Source organism: Rattus norvegicus, chromosome 17, assembly GCF_021556685.1.
Source record: "Rattus norvegicus strain SHRSP/BbbUtx chromosome 17, alternate assembly SHRSP_T2T, whole genome shotgun sequence".
In the NCBI taxonomy this organism is placed as follows: domain Eukaryota; kingdom Metazoa; phylum Chordata; class Mammalia; order Rodentia; family Muridae; genus Rattus; species Rattus norvegicus.
In genome coordinates, this window is record NC_141550.1 from 73,190 (window position 1) to 87,856 (window position 14,667).

Sequence of the window (14,667 nt, forward strand, 5' to 3'; positions counted from 1 at the left end):
AGTGAAAGATCTGTACAACAAAAACTTTAAATCACTGAAAAGAGAAATTGAAGAAGATATCAGAAGATGGAAAGCTCTCCCATGCCCAATGGATTGGTAGGATAAACATGGTGAAAATAGCCATCTTACCAAAAGCAATATACATATTCAATGTAATCCTCAAAATCCCAACACAACTCTTCACAGACAAGGAGAGAGAAAATTTCAACTTCAAATGGAAAAACAAAAAACCCAGGATAGGCAATACAATTGTCAACAATTAATAGATCTGGGGGAATTACAATCCCTGACCTTAAACTGTACTACAAAGCAATAGTGATAAAACAAAACAAAACAAAACAAAACAAAACAAAACACCCACATGGTATCAGTGCAGAGACGCACAGGTTGATGAATGGAATGGAGTCGAAGACCCAGAGGTAAACCCACACGCCTATGGACACTTGATCTTTGATAAAGAAACCAAAAACACATTGGAAAAAAGAAAGCATCTTTCATAAATGGTGCTGGTCTAACTTGTGGTCTGTATGTAGAAGAATGAAAAGGGGTCCGTATTTATCACCTTACACAAAGCTCAAGTCCAAGTGGATCAAGAACCTCAACATAAAATCAGATACACTGAATTTCACAAAAGTCAAAGTGGGAAAGAGCATCGAACTCATTGGCACAGGGGGAAATTTCCTGAACAGAACTCCAGTGGCTCAGGCTCTAAGATCAAGAATTGAGAAATGGGCCACCAGAACGCAGGTGTTGTGAAAGCCACCGCTAATTCAAAGCAAAATGGGAAAGGAAAAGACTCACATCAACATCGTTGTAATTGGACACATGGATTCCGGCAAGTCCACCACAACCGCCCACCTGATCTTCAAAAGTGGTGGAATCGACAAAAGAACCATGGAAAAGTTTGAAAAGGAGGCTGCCGCGATGGGAAAAGGTTCTTTCAAGTATGCCTGGATCTTGGACAAACTGCAAGCTGAGTGCGTGCGTGGTTCGCTATTGACATCTCCCTGTGGAAATTTGAGACCGGCAAATACTATGTGACTATCATTGATGCCCCAGGTCACAGAGACTTCAACAAAAACACGATTACAGGCACATCTCAGGCTGACTGTGCCGTCCTGATTGTTGCTGCTGGTGGTGGTGAATTTGAAGCTGGTATCTCGAAGAAGGGCAGACCCCTGGGCATGCTCTTCTAGCTTACACCCTGGGTCTGAAACAGCTAATTGTTGGTGTCAACAAAATGGATTCCACCGAGCCTCCGTACAGTCAGAAGAGATACGAGGAAATCGTTAAGGAAGTCAGCACCTACATTAAGAAAATTGGCTACAACCCTGACACAGTAGCATTTGTGCCAATTTCTGGTTGGAATGGTGACAACATGCTGGAGCCAAAGGCTAATGTGCCTTGGTTCAAGGAAGGGAAAGTCACCCGCGAAGATGGCAGTGCCAGTGGCACCACACTGCTGGAAGCTTTGGACTGCATCCTGCCACCAACTCGTCCAACTGACAAGCCTCTGCGACTGCCCCTCCAGGATGTTTATAAAATTGGGGGCATTGGCACTGTCCCTGTGGGCGGAGTGGAAACTGGTGTCCTCAAACCTGGCATGGTGGTTACCTTTGCTCCAGTCAGTGTAACAACTGAAGTCAAGTCTGTGGAAATGCACCATGAAGCTCTGAGTGAAGCTCTGCCTGGGGACAATGTGGGCTTCAACGTAAAGAACGAGTCTGTCAAAGATGTTATACGTGGCAATGTTGCTGGTGACAGCAAAAATGACCCACCAATGGAAGCAGCTGGCTTCATGCTCAGGTGATTATCCTGAACCATCCAGGCCAAATTATGCTGGCTACGCTCCATGCTCCTGTTCTGGCTTGTCACACGGCCCACATAGCATGCAAGTTTGCCGAGCTTAAAGAAAAGGTCGATCGTCCTTCTGGTAAGAAGCTGGAGGATGGCCCCAAATTTTTGAAGTCTGGCGATGCTGTCATTGTTGATGTGGTCCCTGGCAAGCTTCTCTGACCATCCTCCACATGGTCATTCTGCTGTTTGTGACATGAGGCAGACAGTTGCTGTGGGTGTCATCAAAGCTGTGGACAAGAAGGCTGCAGAAGCTGGCAAAGTCACCAAGTCTGCCCAGAAAGCTTAGAAGGCTAAATGAATATTATCCCTAACACCTGCCATCCCAGTCTTACTCGGTGGTGGAAGAACGGTCTCAGAACTGTTTGTCTTGGTTGGCCATTTAAGTTTAATATTAAGAGACTGGTTAATGACAACAATGCATCGTAAAACCTTCAGAAAGAAAGAATGTTTTGTGGACCTTTGTGTGTGTGTGTGTGTGTGTGTGTGTGTGTGTGTGTGTGTGTGAGTTTTAAGTTATTAGTTTTCAAAATCAGTACTTTTTAATGGAAACAACTTGACTAAAAATCTGCAACAGAATTTTGAGACCCATTAAAACAAGTTTAATGAGAAAAAATTGATAAATGGGACCTCATGAAACTGAAAAGCTGAAAGCAAAAGACACCATCAATGGGATAAATCAGCACCCTACAGGTTGGGAAAAATATTCAGTCACCCTACACCCAACAGAGGGCTAATATCCAAAAGATATAAAGAACTCAAGAAGTTAACCCCCCCAAAACCAAATAACCCAATTTAAAATGGGGTACATAGCTAAAGAGAGAATTAACAACAGAAGACTCTTGAATGGCTGAGAAGCAATTAAAGAAATGTTACAAGTCCCTAGTCTTCAGAAATGCAAATCAAAACAACCCTGAGATTCTACTTCACACTATCAGAATGGCTAAGATCAAAAACTCAAGTGGCAGCACACTTCTCTATTGCTGGTGGGATTGTCAACTGGTACAAGCAATCTGGAAATCAATCTGGTGGTTCCTTAGAAAGCCGGAAATTGTTCTATCTGAAGACCCAGCTATACCACTCTTGGGCACACACCCAAAAGATGCCCCATGTACCACAAGGATACATGCTCCACCATGTTCATAGCAGCCTTATTTGTAATAGTCAGAAGCTGGAAAAAACCCAGATGTTCCTCAACTGAAGAATGGATAGAGAAAATGTGGTTCATTTAAACAATGGAGTACTATTCAGCTATTAAAAACAAGGACATCATGAAATTTGAAGGCAAATGGATGGAACTAGAAAACATTCTGAGTGAGGTAACCCAGACTCAAAAGGACATGCATGTTGTGAATGCACAGATAAGTGAATATTAGCCAAAAAGTACAGAATACCTAGGATACAACCCATAGACCGTAAGAAGTTTAACAAGAAGGAAGGCCCAAGTGAGGATGCTTAAGAGGGGAACAAAATAATCATAGGAGGCAGAGGGAGGGAAGGACCTGGGTGGAAGTGGGGAGAGGAGGGGAAAAGGGGAACAGGATCAGGTATGGGGGAGAATGAATGGAAATTGCATTCTCAGGTAATGGGAGGTGAGGGGACCCTCTATGTAGCAGGAATGGAGGGCTTCCCTCTGTGTCAATGCTGAGGGCTGTGCAGTTGCAAAAGCATCTCCTGCAGAAGGACCTAATTGAGATCTGCCTGAGAGACCAAGGATTGCTAGTGCAAACAATGCCAGCCAAGCAGGAACTGCTGCTTAGAAGAGATTCTTTCTTAGGACCCATGGGGGTGTGGGTGGAGGGTATTAAAGGAGCTTACAGCAGTGCTCAGATGAGCTTGCTGCAGCATTTCTCACCTGCTCCCAGAGTCTGTGTGGTTGATCCTGCACCAACTCCCCCTGACCCTGCAAGGGCAGGTAGGGTTGGGTGGAGAGCTGTTCAGAGCACAAGCAACGCCTCTAGAAAGTACCAAGGACCTGGGAGGTGAGAGACTGTCAGGACTCTATGGGGGTGACCTTAGCCAAAATGCCCAACACTGAGAGGAGGGAACTCAAGAGCCTACCTTCAGCAGATAGACAGGGCATCAAGTAGAGGGAATTGGTTACTAATCCACAGTCAAAATTTCTGACCCAGAATAGTTCCAGTCTACAACAACTACAGAGGCAAAAATGGAGAAGAGACTGAAAGAAAGGCAGTCCAATGACCTGCCTAACTTGGGATCCATCTCATGAGTGAGCGCTCCAAAGCCTGACACTATTACTGATGCTATGCTGTGCTTACAGACAGGAGCATGGCATGGCTGTCCTCTGAGAGGCCCTACCAGCAGCTGACTGAGACAAATGCAGATACTTACACTCAACCACTGGACTGATGTTGGACCCCAAATGGTTGAATTAGGGGAAGAATTGAAGAAGCTGAAGGGGAGAGTGACCCTATATGAAGCCCAGCAGTCTCAAGGAGCTTCCAGAGACTGAGCCACCAACCAGGAGTATAAACTAGCTGGTCTGAGGTCCCTGGCACATACAAGCAGGGGACTGCCTGATCTGGCCTCAGTGGAAGAAGATGTGCTTAATTCTAGAGAGACTTGAGGCCCGGGAGAAGGGGGAGGTCTGGTGGGGAGGGCACCCTTTCAGAGGAAATGGGGAGGAGAAATAGAATGAAGAATTGTGGAAAAAGAGATGGGGATGGGGGGGGGGAACAACTGGAATGTAAACAAATAAAATAATTATAATTAAAAAATTTCCACAACCATAAGCTCCATTAGAACCAATCAGAACAAAATATCAGCCAGAACTGTTCTGTCTAGGCAGCGAGGAGTTGGAGAACAGAAAGCTGGTGATAATGTAAGAGAACAAAGGGACCATGCTCTACCTCCAGCAAGCAGCAGAACTTGCAAGCTTTGGCCATGTGACTCTGGCTTTTTAAAGTCCAGAATAAAAGGGACTACTTGAAAAAATTGATTCTACTCAGATGGAGCTAAGAGATTAGCAGTAATTATTTGTAAATTCATTTGGAATAACAAAAAAAAAAAAACAACAACAAAAAACAAAAACCCCAGGATAGTGAAAACTATCCCCAACAATAAAAGAACTTCTGGGAGACCAAGAACTTCCGTTCTGACCTCAAGCAGTATTACAGAGCAATAGTGATAAAAACTGTATGGTATTGGTACAGAGACAGGCAGATAGATCAGCGGAATAGAACTGAAGACCCAGAAATGAACCCACACACCTATGGTCACTTGATCTTTGGCAAAGGAGCTAAAATCATCCAGTAGACAAAAGACAGCATCTTCAACAAATAGTGCTGATTCAACTGGAGGTCAACATGTAGAAGAATGCAGATCGATCCATTCTTATCACCTTGTACAAGGCTCAAGTCCAAGTGGATCATGGATCTCCACATAAAACCAGACACACTCAAACTAATAGAAGAAAAGTGGGGAAGAGTCTCGAACACATGGGCACTGGGGAAAATTTCCTGAACAAAACACCAATGGCTTATGCTCTAAGATCAAGAATCGACAAATGGGATCTCATAAAACTGCAAAGCTAGGGGTTGGGGATTTGGCTCAGTGGTAGAGCGCTTGCCTAGCAACCGCAAGGCCCTGGGTTTGGTCCCCAGCTCCGAAAAAAAGAAAAAAAAACTGCAAAGCTTCTGTAAGGCAAAGGACACTGTTGTTAGGACAAAACGACAACCAACAGATTGGGAAAAGATCTTTACCAATCTTACATCTGATAGAGGGTTAATATCCAAAATATATAAAGAACTCAAGAAGTTAGACACCAGACAGCCAAATAACCCTATTAAAAATGGGGTACAGGCCACAAACACCCACCATATCAAAAACTAATCCATATGAAATAAGCATGGGCATGGTTGATTGGATAACACAGGTCATATGGTAAGGTGGAAAGAGAAAAGAAGATAAGTCTTGTATGCTTCTGATCAAGGTAGCCTTGACTACTCAGTGGTAGTAGCAATAGAGCCTGCCCAGGCAAGGTAAGTGGTGAGAACCTACACATGATCTTTTCCTCTGACTTTCACATGTGTTTCCACACAAAAGTAAATATATACACATCACACACATGACACACACACACACCACATACATTAATAAAGACAGATGTGCAAAATAGACACCTAACCCATGGGTATATAACAGCCACACTTGTATATGTGTATATATGTAGGCATGTGTGTACATATGTCTACTTGAATATTGTAAAATGTTTTTGAGTAATTTAGTAAATATGTAATTTATTTACATGTGTATATAGATGTCTGTCTGACACATAGTTAGATACACATAATAAATGCATAGGTTCTTTGTAAAAAAATGGGGTACAGATTTAAACAAAGACAAACAAAACAAAGTGCAAGGGCTCCTGCTTAGGCTTCGCCTGCTGCTCTCAGCCCGGCTACGGCTTCGGATTCCCGCGTTTCTGTCAGACCCTTTGTCCTCTGGACTGTGCTGGTGGCTTCTGGACTTCCGGTCAGAACCAGAATGGACCCGTGTGCTATTCTCTCCAGAACGCTCTTGTTTTAGAAGCCTTGATTTTTCCTGGGCTTCTTCCCTGTCAGTATGGCTGCTAGAAAGTTCTTCATAAAGCACGTTCTTAGACATGTACTCTTTTTTTTTTTTTTTTTTTTTATTAACTTGAGTATTTCTTATATACATTTCAAGTGTTATTCCCTTTCCCGGTTTCCGGACAAACATCACCCTCCCCCCTCCCCTTCCTTATGGGTGTTCCCCTCCCAACCCTCCCCCCATTGCCACCCTCCCCCCATAGTCTAGTTCACTGGGGGTTCAGTCTTAGCAGGACCCAGGGCTTCCCCTTCCACTGGTGCTCTTACTAGGATATTCATTGCTACCTAGGGGGTCAGAGTCCAGGGTCAGTCCATATATAGTCTTTAGGTAGTGGCTTAGTCCCTGGAAGCTCTGGTTGCTTGACATTGTTGTACTTTTGGGGTCTCGAGCCCCTTCAAGCTCTTCCAGTTCTTTCTCTGATTCCTTCAACGGGGGACCTATTCTCAGCTCAGTGGTTTGCTGCTGGCATTCGCCTCTGTATTTGCTGTATTCTGGCTGTGTCTCTCAGGAGCAATCTACATCCGGCTCCTGTCGGTCTGCACTTCTTTGCTTCATCCATCTTGTCCAACTGGGAGGCTGTATATGTATGGGCCACCTGTGGGGCAGGCTCTGAATGGGTGTTCCTTCAGTCTCTGTTTTAATCTTTGCCTCTCCCTTCCCAGCCAAGGGTATTCTTTTTCCTCATTTAAAGAAGGAGTGAAGCATTCACATTTTGATCATCCGTCTTGAGTTTCGTTTGTTCTAGGGATCTAGGGTAATTCAAGCATTTGGGCTAATAGCCACTTATCAATGAGTGCATACCATGTATGTCTTTCTGTGATTGGGTTAGCTCACTCAGGATGATATTTTCCAGTTCCAACCATTTGCCTACGAATTTCATAGACTCGTTGTTTTTGATAGCTGAGTAATATTCCATTGTGTAGATGTACCACATTTTCTGTATCCATTCCTCTGTTGAAGGGCATCTCGGTTCTTTCCATTTTCTGGCTATTATAAATAAGGCTGCGATGAACATAGTGGAGCACGTGTCTCTTTTATATGTTGAGGCATCTTTTGGGTATATGCCCAAGAGAGGTATAGCTGGATCCTCAGGCAGTTCAATGTCCAATTTTCTGAGGAACCTCCAGACTGATTTCCAGAATGGTTTTACCAGTCTGCAATCCCACCAACAATGGAGGAGTGTTCCTCTTTCTCCACATCCTCGCCAGCATCTGCTGTCACCTGAGTTTTTGATCTTAGCCATTCTCACTAGTGTGAGGTGAAATCTCAGGGTTGTTTTGATTTGCATTTCCCTTATGACTAAAGATGTTGAACATTTCTTTAGGTGTTTCTCAGCCATTCGGCATTCCTCAGCTGTGAATTCTTTGTTTAGCTCTGAACCCCATTTTTTAATAGGGTTATTTGTTTCCCTGCGGTCTAACTTCTTGAGTTCTTTGTATATTTTGGATATAAGGCCTCTATCTGTTGTAGGATTGGTAAAGATCTTTTCCCAATCTGTTGGTTGCCGTTTTGTCCTAACCACCGTGTCCTTTGCCTTACAGAAGCTTTGCAGTTTTATGAGATCCCATTTGTCGATTCTTGATCTTAGAGCATAAGCCATTGGTGTTTTGTTCAGGAAATTTTTTCCAGTGCCCATGTGTTCCAGATGCTTCCCTAGTTTTTCTTCTATTAGTTTGAGTGTGTCTGGTTTGATGTGGAGGTCCTTGATCCACTTGGACTTAAGCTTTGTACAGGGTGATAAGCATGGATCGATCTGCATTCTTCTACATGTTGACCTCCAGTTGAACCAGCACCATTTGCTGAAAATGCTATCTTTTTTCCATTGGATGGTTTTGGCTCCTTTGTCAAAAATCAAGTGACCATAGGTGTGTGGGTTCATTTCTGGGTCTTCAATTCTATTCCATTGGTCTATCTGTCTGTCTCTGTACCAATACCATGCAGTTTTTATCACTATTGCTCTGTAATACTGCTTGAGTTCAGGGATAGTGATTCCCCCTGAAGTCCTTTTATTGTTGAGGATAGCTTTAGCTATCCTGGGTTTTTTGTTATTCCAGATGAATTTGCAAATTGTTCTGTCTAACTCTTTGAAGAATTGGATTGGTATTTTGATGGGGATTGCATTGAATCTGTAGATTGCTTTTGGTAAAATGGCCATTTTTACTATATTAATCCTGCCAATCCATGAGCATGGGAGATCTTTCCATCTTCTGAGGTCTTCTTCAATTTCTTTCCTCAGTGTCTTGAAGTTCTTATTGTACAGATCTTTTACTTGCTTGGTTAAAGTCACACCGAGGTACTTTATATTATTTGGGTCTATTATGAAGGGTGTCGTTTCCCTAATTTCTTTCTCGGCTTGTTTCTCTTTTGTATAGAGGAAGGCAACTGATTTATTTGAGTTAATTTTATACCCAGCCACTTTGCTGAAGTTGTTTATCAGCTTTAGTAGTTCTCTGGTGGAACTTTTGGGATCACTTAAATATACTATCATGTCATCTGCAAATAGTGATATTTTGACTTCTTCTTTTCCGATCTGTATCCCTTGATCTCCTTTTGTTGTCTGATTGCTCTGGCTAGAACTTCAAGAACTATATTGAATAAGTAGGGAGAGAGTGGGCAGCCTTGTCTAGTCCCTGATTTTAGTGGGATTGCTTCAAGTTTCTCTCCATTTAGTTTAATGTTAGCAACTGGTTTGCTGTATATGGCTTTTACTATGTTTAGGTATGGGCCTTGAATTCCTATTCTTTCCAGGACTTTTATCATGAAGGGGTGTTGAATTTTGTCAAATGCTTTCTCAGCATCTAATGAAATGATCATGTGGTTCTGTTCTTTCAGTTTGTTTATATGATGGATCACGTTGATGGTTTTCCGTATATTAAACCATCCCTGCATGCCTGGGATGAAGCCTACTTGATCATGGTGGATGATTGTTTTGATGTGCTCTTGAATTCGGTTTGCCAGAATTTTATTGAGTATTTTTGCGTCGATATTCATAAGGGAAATTGGTCTGAAGTTCTCTTTCTTTGTTGTGTCTTTGTGTGGTTTAGGTATAAGAGTAATTGTGGCTTCGTAGAAGGAATTCGGTAGTGCTCCATCCGTTTCAATTTTGTGGAATAGTTTGGATAATATTGGTATGAGGTCTTCTATGAAGGTTTGATAGAATTCTGCACTAAACCCGTCTGGACCTGGGCTCTTTTTGGTTGGAAGACCTTTAATGACTGCTTCTATTTCCTTAGGAGTTATGGGGTTGTTTAACTGGTTTATCTGTTCCTGATTTAACTTCGATACCTGGTATCTGTCTAGGAAATTGTCCATTTCCTGAAGATTTTCAAATTTTGTTGAATATAGGTTTTTATAGTAAGATCTGATGATTTTTTGAATTTCCTCTGAATCTGTAGTTATGTCTCCCTTTTCATTTCTAATTTTGTTAATTTGGACGCACTCTCTGTGTCCTCTCGTTAGTCTGGCTAAGGGTTTATCTATCTTGTTGATTTTCTCAAAGAACCAACTTTTGGTTCTGTTGATTCTTTCTATGGTCCTTTTTGTTTCTACTTGGTTGATTTCAGCTCTGAGTTTGATTATTTCCTGCCTTCTACTCTTCCTGGGTGTATTTGCTTCTTTTTGTTCTAGAGCTTTTAGGTGTGCTGTCAAGCTGCTGACATATGCTCTTTCCTGTTTCTTTCTGCAGGCACTCAGCGCTATGAGTTTTCCTCTTAGCACAGCTTTCATTGTGTCCCATAAGTTTGGGTATGTTGTATCTTCATTTTCATTAAATTCTAAAAAGTTTTTAATTTCTTTCTTTATTTCTTCCTTGACCAGGTTATCATTGAGTAGAGCATTGTTCAATTTCCACGTATATGTGGGCATTCTTCCCTTATTGTTATTGAAGACCAGTTTTAGGCCGTGGTGGTCCGATAGCATGCATGGGATTATCTCTATCTTTCTGTACCTGTTGAGGCCCGTTTTTTGACCAATTATATGGTCAATTTTGGAGAAAGTACCATGAGGAGCTGAGAAGAAGGTATATCCTTTTGCTTTAGGATAGAATGTTCTATAAATATCCGTTAAGTCCATTTGGCTCATGACTTCTCTTAGTCTGTCGACATCACTGTTTAATTTCTGTTTCCATGATCTGTCCATTGATGAGAGTGGGGTGTTGAAGTCTCCCACTATTATTGTGTGAGGTGCAATGTGTGTTTTGAGCTTTAGTAAAGTTTCTTTTACGTATGTAGGTGCCCTTGTATTTGGGGCATAGATATTTAGGATTGAGAGTTCATCTTGGTGGATTTTTCCTTTGATGAATATGAAGTGTCCTTCCTTATCTTTTTTGATGACTTTTAGTTGGAAATTGATTTTATTTGATATTAGAATGGCTACTCCAGCTTGCTTCTTCTGACCATTTGCTTGGAAAGTTGTTTTCCAGCCTTTCACTCTGAGGTAGTGTCTGTCTTTGTCTCTGAGGTGTGTTTCCTGTAGGCAGCAGAATGCAGGGTCCTCGTTGCGTATCCAGTTTGTTAATCTATGTCTTTTTATTGGGGAGTTGAGGCCATTGATATTGAGAGATATTAAGGAATAGTGATTATTGCTTCCCTTTATATTCATATTTGGATGTGAGGTTATGTTTGTGTGCTTTCATTCTCTTTGTTTTGTTGCCAAGACGATTAGTTTCTTGCTTCTTCTAGGGTATAGCTTGCCTCCTTATGTTGGGCTTTACCATTTATTATCCTTTGTAGTGCTGGATTTGTAGAAAGATATTGTGTAAATTTGGTTTTGTCATGGAATATCTTGGTTTCTCCATCAATGTTAATTGAGAGTTTTGCTGGATACAGTAACCTGGGCTGGCATTTGTGTTCTCTTAGGGTCTGTATGACATCAGTCCAGGATCTTCTGGCCTTCATAGTTTCTGGCGAGAAGTCTGGTGTGATTCTGATAGGTCTCCCTTTATATGTTACTTGACCTTTTTCCCTTACTGCTTTTAATATTCTTTCTTTATTTTGTGCGTTTGGTGTTTTGACAATTATGTGACGGGAGGTGTTTCTTTTCTGGTCCAATCTATTTGGAGTTCTGTAGGCTTCTTGTATGTCTATGGGTATCTCTTTTTTTAGGTTAGGGAAGTTTTCTTCTATGATTTTGTTGAAGATATTTACTGGTCCTTTGAGCTGGGAGTCTTCACTCTCTTCTATACCTATTATCCTTAGGTTTGATCTTCTCATTGAGTCCTGGATTTCCTGTATGTTTTGGACCAGTAGCTTTTTCCGCTTTACATTATCTTTGACAGTTGAGTCAATGATTTCTATGGAATCTTCTGCTCCTGAGATTCTCTCTTCCATCTCTTGAATTCTGTTGGTGAGGCTTGTATCTACAGCTCCTTGTCTCTTCTTTTGGTTTTCTATATCCAGGGTTGTTTCCATGTGTTCTTTCTTGATTGCTTCTATTTCCATTTTTAATTCCTTCAACTGTTTGATTTAGTTTTCCTGGAATTCTTTCAGGGATTTTTGCGATTCCTCTCTGTAGGCTTTTACTTGTTTATTAATGTTTTCCTGTGCTTCCCTAAGTGTGTTCATGTCTTTCTTGAAGTCCTCCAGCATCATGATCAAATATGATTTTGTAACTAGATCTTGCTTTTCTGGTGTGTTTGGATATTCCATGTTTGTTTTGGTGGGAGAATTGGGCTCCGATGATGGCATGTAGTCTTGGTTTCTGTTGCTTGGGTTCCTGCGCTTGCCTCTCGCCATCAGATTATCTCTAGTGTTACTTTGTTCTGCTATTTCTGACAGTGGCTAGACTGTCCTATAAGCCTGTGTGACAGGAGTGCTGTAGACCTGTTTTCCTCTCTTTCAGTCAGTTATGGGGACAGAGTGTTCTGCTTTCTGGCGTGTAGTTTTTCCTCTCTACAGGTCTTCAGCTGTTCCTGTGGGCCTGTGTCTTGAGTTCACCAGGCAGCTTTCTTGCAGCAGAAAATTTGGTCTTACCTGTGGTCCCGAGGCTCAGGTTCGCTCGTGGGGTGCTGCCCACGGGCTCTCTGCAGCGGCAGCAACCAGGAAGACCTGTGCCGCCCCTTCCGGGAACTTCAGTGCACCAGGGTTCCAGATGGTCTTTGGCTTTTTCCTCTGGCGTCCGAGATGTGTGTGCAGGGAGCAGTCACTTCTGGTTTCCCAGGCTTGTCTGCCTCTCTGAAGGTTTAGCTCTCCCTCCCACGGGATTTGGGTGCAGAGAACTGTTTATCCGGTCTGTTTCTTTCAGGTTCCGGTGGTGTCTCAGGCACAGGGGTCCTGCCGCTCCTGGGCCCTTCCCCACGGGAGCCCAGAGGCCTTATACAGTTTCCTCTTGGGCCAGGGATGTGGGCAGGGGTGAGCAGAGTTGGTGGTCTCTTCCGCTCTGCAGCCTCAGGAGTGCCCACCTGACCAGGCGGTTGGGTCTCTCTCTCACCGGGTCTGGGAGCAGAGAGCTGCTGCGGGCCGGGATCCGCGGGTGTGGGACTTCCGGTAAACACAGAACGTGCCCGGTCCTAGAGAAATTCTGCTTTCCTGTGTCCCAAGCTCACCAGGCAGCTTTCTTGCAGCAGAAAATTTGGTCTTACCTGTGGTCCCGAGGCTCAGGTTCACTCGTGGGGTGCTCCCCACGGGCTCTCTGCAGCGGCCGACTTGTACTCTTTACAGTCACCGGATTTATTTCCGGAACATTTGGTTTTCTTCCCTTTTCTTCCTCTTCTCTTTCTCTTTCTTTTCTTTGTTATCACTCTCACTGCTGCCATCTGTCTCCGAGGAGGAAGAAGAAGAGGGAGAGGAGGATTTTTTTCCCGTTTTTTTTTTTTTTTTTTGTATTTATTTTCGCTCTTCCGTAACTTCTTTTTCTTATCATTTTTCTTTTTCTTTTTTGTCTTTTCAAGTCTATCCAATTTCCCGAGAAGCTTCTGCTTTTGTTAGGTGGTGAGCGACTTTAAGAACTCAACCTCGGGGTCTTCTTCACCGTCCCTTGCGATGGATCATTTGCGTCAAGTTTCTCCCCAGTACATTTTGCTTCAGCGCAAACCCAGTTTCTCCGCTATTAGCTCCGAGGGGTGCATCGAGGGCCCTGAGCCATCAGCAGGAACTGAACTTGCATTGATCCCAGAAAGACCAAACAAGGGGCACTCTCGATCTGTATTCACATGGCCCCACCTGTGACATTTAATACACTTTACATTTCGAACCTGAATACCAAAGGGCCGATCTCTGATGTTCATGTCATCTTTGGCATATTTTTTCCCTCGGAGCACCTGCCATTCAAATTTGTATTCTGTCTCTCCTTCCGTTTCTTCTTCCTCTTTGTTTTCTTTTTTAACTCCTGGCGGGGCCTCATACATGAAATTCAGGCCGTTCTTTACACGCTCATCTCTCATAAGCAATCTGTTATCATACGACTCTTGTTCTTTAAGGTACTGTTGCATTAATCCTTCTTGTATCTTTTTAACATATGATATTTTCTGTTCTACCATCCATACCTTCTTGATGTTGGATTTCGACGCAGGATGAAAGTCCTTTTTACACATGAAATTGGTGAATGACTTCCCCATCTTGGAGTCGGAGCCAGAGAAGTCAACTTAATTGCTTCATTTATTTTGCACATTGTACATTGCATTTATTTCATACAACCCTGAAAACAACAGAGGCAGGTATGAACTTTATATACAAAAGATGTCCACATTTTTGAAACTTGTTTTCCTAGGATCTTGAGCCATGAATACTGGTTTCTCCCTCTAAGGCATATGTGATTTTTCACTTTATTGTCAGTTAATGCTTTCACTATTTTATATTTGGTTAGCTTTTTGTCTTGAAAATATTTTACAATTAGTGAGTAAGTCAAATATCTGTGGTAAATCTGTGCTATGAGATAGTATATTGGTAAGGGCACAACAACCTGCTAAGTCCAGCTTCAGGGAATGACACACCCTATTCAGGCCTTTAAGAGCACCTGCACACACACATAGTATATACATCCACACTATATACATACATAATAAAAAGATAAAAGCAAATCTTTGAAAAACCCAAACTTTGTTTCTATAAATAACAGCTTCCTGTTTTTCCTCCTCTGCCATCTGGCCTCAAGTGTTCTGCCTTTCTAGGAGTTTCATATAGAAGAATTGTATAGCATTTGAGACTTTGAAACTGGTTTATTTTGTGTATTTTAGTACTTTGAAAGACTATCAAAGTTGAAGCAGGTGTCAGAATTTTCTTTGTAAAG

General features: G+C 42.4%; 2 pseudogenes; one reads left to right on the plus strand and one right to left on the minus strand.

The window, feature by feature from the left end:
• The first annotated feature begins 743 nt into the window (after window positions 1-743).
• On the plus strand, window positions 744-2,158 carry Eef1a1-ps6 (eukaryotic translation elongation factor 1 alpha 1, pseudogene 6; annotated as a pseudogene).
• A 10,930-nt stretch (window positions 2,159-13,088) lies between these two features.
• Window positions 13,089-14,038, minus strand: LOC147999916 (corepressor of RBPJ and splicing regulator pseudogene; annotated as a pseudogene).
• Between the last annotated feature and the right edge of the window lie 629 nt (window positions 14,039-14,667).